Raw genomic sequence first — 8397 nt, 5'->3', positions numbered from 1 at the left:
CGAACTCGAAGTAATATGGCCCGTAGGCATAATGGTCGAGTGAGTGCTTGCTCGAACTCGAAATAAAAAGCAGCCCGTAGGCTTAGTAGTCGAGTGAATGATTCGAACTCGAAGTAATGTAGCCCGTAGGCATAATGGTCGAGTGAGTGCTTTCTCGAACTCGAAATAAAAAGTTGCCTGTAGGCATAGTAATCGAGTGAATGATTCGAACTAGAAGTAATATAGCCCGTAGGCATGATGGTCGAGTGAGTGCTTGCTCGAACTGGAAATAAACAGTAGCCCGTAGGCTTAGTAGTCGAGTGAATGATTCGAACTCGAAGTAATGTAGCCCGTAGGCGTAATGGTCGAGTGAGTGCTTGCTCGAACTCGAAATAAAAATTAGCCCGTAGGCTTAGTAGTTGAGTGAATGATTCGAACTCGAAGTAATGTGGCCCGTAGGCATAATGGTCGAGTGAGTGCTTACTCGAACTCGAAATAAAAAGTAGCCCGTAGGATTAGTAGTCGATTGAATGATTCGAACTCGAAGTAATGTAGCCCATATGCGTAATGGTCGAGTGAGTGCTTCCTCGAACTCGAAATAAAAAGTTGCCCGTAGGCTTAGTAGTCGAGTGAATGATTCGAACTCGAAGTAATATAGCCCGTAGGCTGTATGGTCGAGTGAGTGCTTGCTCGAACTGGAAATAAAAAGTAGCCCGTAGGCTTAGTAGTCGAGTGAATGATTCGAACTCGAAGTAATGTAGCCCGTAGGCATAATGGTCGAGTGAGTGCTTCCTCGAACTCGAAATAAAAAGTTGCCTGTAGGCTTAGTAGTCGAGTGAATGATTCGAACTCGAAGTAATATAGCCCGTAGGCATGATGGTCGAGTGAGTGCTTGCTCGAACTCGAAATAAAAAGTAGCCCGTAGGCTTAGTAGTCGATTGAATGATTCAAACTCGAAGTAATGTAGCCCGTAGGCGTAATGGTCGAGTGAGTGCTTGCTCGAACTCGAAATAAAAAGTAGCCCGTAGGCTTAGTAGTCGAGTGAATGATTCGAACTCGAAGTAATATGGCCCGTAGGCATAATGGTCGAGTGAGTGCTTGCTCGAACTCGAAATAAAAAGTAGCCCGTAGGCTTAGTAGTCGAGTGAATGATTCGAACTCGAAGTAATGTAGCCCGCATGCGTAATAAATCTCTAAATAGAGGAATTTTTCTTGGGTATAAGATGCCGGTAAAGAGGAGAACTTTCTTTTCAAGTCACTACATGTGTGTTAATGTTTTGAGCCTGGGTTCGGGCCAACTACATGAGCATGGTTGGTTTTGACCATTTGGATCTTACAACTTTCCCTATTGGAACCCTGTTATTGCGAAATATTTCTTGCAACTGAACTTCATGTATTTGAGGGCCTTAATGCCCCCAGTATTCGAGGTCGATTGTAAAGAGTCCTCGGATACTTTTGTAGGTGCAGCACGATCGTTGATTGCCTCGTTAAAAACCTTGCCGAAAAACCCATTTGGGATAAAACCGGTCCAAGGGAAAAAGAGTGCAACGCATGCTTTCAGATCTATGGCTTCGTATCGAAGGAGCCATCTTAACTCCTGATCGGACTTCTGCAAGGGTCAGTTTTGAAATGTAAATGAATATGGAGGGGACGTACCTTAGCAGTAGTATCGTTTTAGATGTGACACATTCCAATTGCTTAATAGTTGTTTGTCGTTTATAATACCGAGCATGTATGATCCCTTTTCGACGTTCTCGAGAACCTGATATGGTCCTTCCCAGTTCGGTCCTAGTTTTCCTTCATTTGGATTTCGGGTATTGAGGGTGACTTTCCTTAGAACTAAGTCCCCGGACTTGAAATGGCGGAGCTTGGTTCTTAGATTATAATATCTTTCGATTCGTTGCTTTTGGCCGGCCAATTGGACGAGAGCAGCTTCTCGTTTTTTGTCTGATAATTCGAGGCTAGTGTTCATAGCCTTGTTATTTGATTCTTCTATCGTGTATCGAAATCTGGCACTGGGTTCGCTGACTTCGACTGGTATCAATGCTTCGGATCCATATACTAAGGAGAACGGGGTTTCCCCTGTACTAGATTTTGACATCGTTCGATATGCCCAAAGGACTTCGGGTAAGATTTCTCTCCACATTCCTTTAGCGTCGTTCAGCCTCTTCTTTAGGTTTTGAATGATGGTTTTGTTCGTTAATTCGGCATGTCCGTTCCCACTGGGGTGATACAGTGTTGATAATATCCTTCTTATTTTGTGATCCTCGAAGAATTTTGTCACTTTGCTTCCTACAAATTGTTTCCCATTGTCACATACTATTTCGTCGGGTACTATTTCGTCACTTTGCTTTGACCTATTAAGAAAAATAGTCAGTCATAAATAAAATGAATTTAGCTTTACCTGGTGTCGATGGTAGAGGGCCAACGATATCCATTCCCTATTTCATGAATGGCCATGGGGATAGGATTGAGTGAAGTTGCTCTCCGGGTTGATGGATCATTGGTGCAAACCTTTAACATTTGTCACATTTTCGAACAATTCCTTCGCATCTTTGACCATATCAATCCAATAATACCTTGCTCTGATTATTTTTCGAACTAATGGATTGGCACCGGAGTGATTCCCACAAGTGCCCTCGTATACCTCGCGTAGGATATAATCGGTATCTCCCGGTCCCAAGCATACTGCTAATGGTCCATCGAATGCCCTTCGGTATAGCGTTCCATTTGGAGCCAACGTGAATCGAGCAGCTTTGGTTCATAGGGCCCTTGAATCTTTAGGGTCCGATAGGAGCTTTCCGCTCTTTAAGTATTCAATGTACTTATTTCTCCAATCCCAGGTTAAGCTTGTAGAATTTATCTCAGCATGACCTTCTTCGATCACGGATCTCGAGAGTTGAACGACAGTCCCCGGGCTCAAGTCACCTTCCTCGACCGACGATCCTAAATTCACAAGTGCATTGGCCTCACTATTTTGTTCTCGAGGTACATGTTGTAAAGTCCATTCCTTGAAACGGTGCAAGGTTACCTGCAGCTTGTCCAAATACCTTTGCATTCTATCCTCTCGAACTTTAAAGGTTTTGTTTATTTGGTTCACCACCAGTAAAGAGTCACACTTGGCTTCAATGACTTCTGCTCCCAAGTTTTTAGCTAGCTCCAGACCTGCAATCATGGCCTCATACTCGATCTTGTTGTTAGTCAACCTGCTAGTTTTAATAGATTGCCTAATAGTATTACCCGTGGGTGGCTTTAAAACTATGCCTAGCCCAGACCCCTTCACGTTTGAAGCCCCGTCCGTAAAAAGGGTCCATACCCTCGATGATGTACCCGATTTCAATAGTTCTTTTTTGACTTCGGGTACGAGGGTCAGCGTGAAATTGGCCACGAAGTCTGCTAAAATTTGAGACTTCATAGCCATACGGGATTGATATTTAATATCGTATCCACTGAGTTCGACGGCCCATTTAGTTAATCGGCCTAATAGTTTGGGCTTGTGTAAAATATTATGAAGCAGGCAAGTGGTTAATACGCATATGAGGTGACATTGAAAGTACAGTCTTAACTTTCTAGAGGCGTTTATTAGTGCGAGTGCCAGTTTTTCTAAGTGCAGATATCTAGTTTCTTCTTCTCCTAAGGTCCGACTTATATAATAAATGGGAAATTGCGTACCTTGCTCTTCCCGAACTAGGACACCGCCCACTGAAATTTCTGATACTACCAAGTATAAGCCGAGTTTTTCGTCTGTTTTTGGAGTGTGAAGTAGCGGTGGGCTCGATAGATATCGTTTTAGTTCCTCTAATGCCTGTTGGCATTCCGGGGTCCAAGCGAAACCATTCTTCTTTTTGAGTAGAGAGAAAAAGTTGTGACTTCGATATGATGATCTCGAAATGAATCGGCCTGGGGCTGCAATCCGTCCCGTTAGCCTTTATACAGCTTTCACGATGTCCACGATGGTGATGTCTTTGATGGCTTTGATTTTATCGAGGTTAATCTCGATTCCTCGATTCGACACCATGAAGCCAAGGAACTTGCCCCAACCGACCCCGAAAGCATATGTTTCGGGGTTGAGCTTCATGTTGTATTTCCTCAGAATCTCGAACGTTTCCTGCAAATGGGTCAAATGGTCCTCTACGGGCAGGGACTTAACTAGCATATCATCAACGTAAACTTCCATTGATTTATCTATTTGTTCTTCGAACATTTTATTTACTAGGCATTGGTAAGTAGCCCCTGCATTTTTTATCCAGAAGGGCATCGCATTATAACAATATGTTCCATATTTGGTGACAAATGAAGTTTTTCCTGGTCCTCTAGGCTCATCTGGATTTGATTATACCCCAAATAGGCATCGAGAAAAGTGAGGATCTCGTGGCCGGCCGTGGCATCGATCATGCGATCGATGTTGGGCAGCGGAAAAGAATCTTTGGGGCATGTTTTGTTTAAATCCTTATAGTCCACACACATTCTAAGTTTGTTTCCTTTTTTAGGCACTACAACTATATTGGCTAACCATTCGGGATATTTCACCTCCCGAATGGACCCTATTTTGAGAAGTTTGGTTATCTCATCTTTTATGAATGCGTGTTTTACCTCAGATTGGGGCCTTCTCTTTTGCTTCACCAGTCTGAACTTAGCGTCCAAGCTTAGCCGATGCATCGTTATGTCCGATGGAATCTCTGTTATACCTAAATGGGACCAGGCAAAACAATCAATATTATCGATAAGAAATTGAACAAGTTTCTTCCTGAGTTCGAGGCTCAACCCTGTTCCCAAGTATACCTTTCGCTCGGGCCAGTGCTCGATTAATGTGACTTGCTATAGTTCCTCAATTATTGATTTGGTGGCATCGAATTCATCGGGAATCATGAAAAATTGATGGACCCTTTGATCATCATCTTCTTCGATCTTCTGGTTATCTTGCTGGGTCGAAGCCGACGTCTGTGATTGCTATTTGGTGTCTCGTTCTCCTTTTGAGCCCGATCCCTTTATTGGTGAAGGCGAGGATATTGATTTCGCTTCCTCGATGGCGAACATTTCTTTTGCTGCTTGTTGTTCTCCGTACACTGTTGTGGATCCATGGCCTTCCGAAAAGGGCGTTGTATCTCATGTCGCCTTCGATCACGTGAAACTTCATTTCCTGGATGGTTCCGGCCACGTTTATTGGTAGGATTATCTCGCCTTTGATGGTTTCACATGCCATATTGAATTCGTTTAGAACCAGAGTTGCGGGTACGATCTGCTCCTGCAGGTCGAGCTGTTAGACAACCTCCTGCAGCTTCCTGGATCGATCAACACACACTTAACTTTAGTTTTATTCATGAGTACATATATTACCAGTGCATCGTTATGAGGTTGAATGACTCATTCTGCATCTTCATCATCAAAGGACAAAGTCCCTATGGGTGCATAGTCTTGTGTTCGAGATCGCTTTTCCCTCACAATCAATGTTTTAGTGCGTTTAAGCACTGGCCCCTGAGGGGTATCGGCGCCGCCGATGATCATGTGAATGACGTGCTGCGGTTCTTCTTACTCGTTTTGCTTGCCGAAATCCCTGTTTTTAAAATGGTTCTTCGCCCTATCGCTCAGAAATTTCCGAAGGTGCCCTTTGTTAAATAACCGGGTTACTTCCTCTCTAAGTTGCCTGCAATCTTCCATTCTGTGGCCATGGGTGCCATGATATTCACATGTTTGATTGGGATTCCTTTGAGTAGGATCGGTCTGCATGGGTCGAGGCCATTTAGTATCTTTGATGCGTCCGATAGCCGATACGATGGCGGATGCATCGACGCTGAAGTTATATTCCGATAACCGAGGTGCTTCCTTAAATCTGGCAGGCCTATTGAAATTGCTTCAGTTTATCAGCCATCGGGAGCCATGACTTCGATCGCTTCATTTGTTATTTTGCATGAGGTTATGTCGTGATTCACTGAATATGTGGCTTCCATTGTACGGTTGGTATCGATCTCCAATTAAACCTCGTTCCCGATTGGTAACCCCTCGAACAACGAGTTTAGACCCCAATTGATCATATTCAACCCTAATTTTTGATTGGTACCGTTTGTGCATGTCGGCCCATATGATGGCTGGGTATTCGATCAGGTTATGCTTTAATCATTGTGAAGCCGTCGAACTTCGCTCGTTCAAACCTTGAGTGAAAGCCTGAACGGCCCAGTCGTCTGTGACTGGTGGCAGGTCCATTCGTTCTATTTGGAAACAAGATACGAATTCCCTCAGTATCTCGTTATCCTTTTGTCTTACCTTGAAGAGGTCCGACTTCCTTGTTACGACTTTTATGGCGCCGACATGTACTTTCACAAAAGAATCTGCAAACATGGAAAACGAGTCGATGGAGTTTGGCGGTAGGTTGTGATACCAAATCATCGCCCCCTTCGAGAGGGTCTCTCCAAATTTTTTCAGCAACACAGATTCGATTTCATCATTTTCTAAATCATTGCCCTTAATGGCACATGTGTAAGAAGTGACATACTCGTTGGGATCGGTCATTTTGTTATATTTGGGAATTTCTGGAATACGAAATGTTTTTGGGATTGGTTTTGGGTCTGCGCTCAAGGGAAAGGGTTTTTGCATGAATTTTTTTGAATCCAACCCTTTTATCATTGGTGGAGCTCCCGGGATCTGATCGACCCTAGAGTTATAAGTTTCTACTTTCTTATCGTTGGCTTCGACTCGCTTTGTGAGTTCTTCGAGTAATTTAACAATTTCGGGAGTAGTCCCCGATTCTTGCTCATTTGACTTCACTATGGCTGGTTCCGTTCTGTGGGTGGTTTCTCGGGGTGGATTGGGCTCCGGCCTGCTTTGTAGCTGGGTTTGGCTCTGCAACTGGGCTATTGCTGCCTGTTGGGCTTGCAATATTTTGAAAATCATACGCAAGCTAACACCGTTTTCCTCGACGTTTTGAGTATCTCGAACTGCAGATCGAGTTCCACCATGGATGCTATTCTCGGGTTCAGCATGTAGGTTCGCCTCAATGGCTACATGCGAATTGATATCAATTGACACTCTGATTCGAGCTCCAATGGTGTTCACAAGTGGTCTTTCAGTATTGGGTGTCAAGTTGTTGTTTTCGTCTTGAAGACCGGCCCCGTTATCGATCGGTAAAGCCATTTGATTGATGGTTATTTGTAGCTGATCCGAAATTCAAGATGTTTTCGGAAATAAGCGCAAAACACAATGACGTGTTTTTTCAGATTCGTATCAAATAACCACTGTTATCCTTGGCCCCACGGTGGGCGCCAAACTGTTTACCCGAAAAATAGATAGAGTTGAATTTATACGTAGTTCCAAGGATATGTGGCGTAACTTGATACAAATTGTAAGGATAAATAGAAATATAAATATGGATTGCAAGGAATGCGAAATAGATAAGGTTGTAAGGAACAATGGATCTTAGGCCTCAACAAATAGAATAAATTTAAGAAATCTAAAAGAACTATTCTTAACTGTGGGAGGATATAGCGTTTTTATTACAATGTAATCCTGAGAAAACCTGCCCTCTTATAAATGATAACCATGACCTTCATAATAGAGGGTCCCTGCTCTAAGCATAATAAAAAAATACTCAGTGGGAGACCGATGATAAATCAACCTTTCCACAATTTCTGCCAAGATTCTCGCTAGTGGGATTGCAACGGCTTTGTCTGTGAGCTCGATCTTGCCTCGAGCCTTCGATCTCGGTTTGAGCTCGATTCTGACTCGAGCTCTCGAATAGATTTGGGGTCAATGTTGGTTGGTCTCTGAATCGTAAACATGATAGCTTTACTTTGCGTCGTAGTTCGATTTGGATTCGAGCTCAAAAATGATGTCTAACTCGACATGGATCGGCCCCTCTGGTTCTAGCCTTATTTGTTCCATCTTCGGAATCTCAGTTAGATCGATCATCATTCGAACTCGATTGGACGTGCGAAGGCCGAAATCTATTTCGACCGTATACACCGATCCAAATGAACAACCCTAATCCCAAGTTGTTTGATCTTGTCGTCTCGTTCACAAAACATGTTACACTTGCAGTACCTTTTTTTCTCTCTTATAATTAATGGCAAAGTACCTCGATCTGTTGTGCCAGGCCAGCTCAGGTATCAGCATCACTGATCCAACCCCTTATGCTAGCTCCCCCTTTATACACAACTTTTTCAAAACTGTATAGCTTCAAAACCCCTTATTGAAGTACAACCTCCCTTTTATTGTAATTCTCAGTTCTCATCTATAGAGGGAATTGCTACCAAACAATAGAATCAATTAAATAAAAAGTCATTCACCATGAATGTCATAGCAAAAATGAAATTTTTTTTCCAACACTGTAGTAATACTCCCAAGAAAATGTTACAAATCGGATTTTGATCTATATATCATGTCGAAAAAAATAATAAATTTTGAATGTCTTAGTGGCGCTTGTGT

The sequence above is a fragment of the Nicotiana tomentosiformis genome, chromosome 12 (assembly GCF_000390325.3).
Source record: "Nicotiana tomentosiformis chromosome 12, ASM39032v3, whole genome shotgun sequence".
In the NCBI taxonomy this organism is placed as follows: domain Eukaryota; kingdom Viridiplantae; phylum Streptophyta; class Magnoliopsida; order Solanales; family Solanaceae; genus Nicotiana; species Nicotiana tomentosiformis.
The sequence above is the reverse complement of the archived record's forward strand: the minus strand, read 5'-3'. Positions refer to the sequence as shown.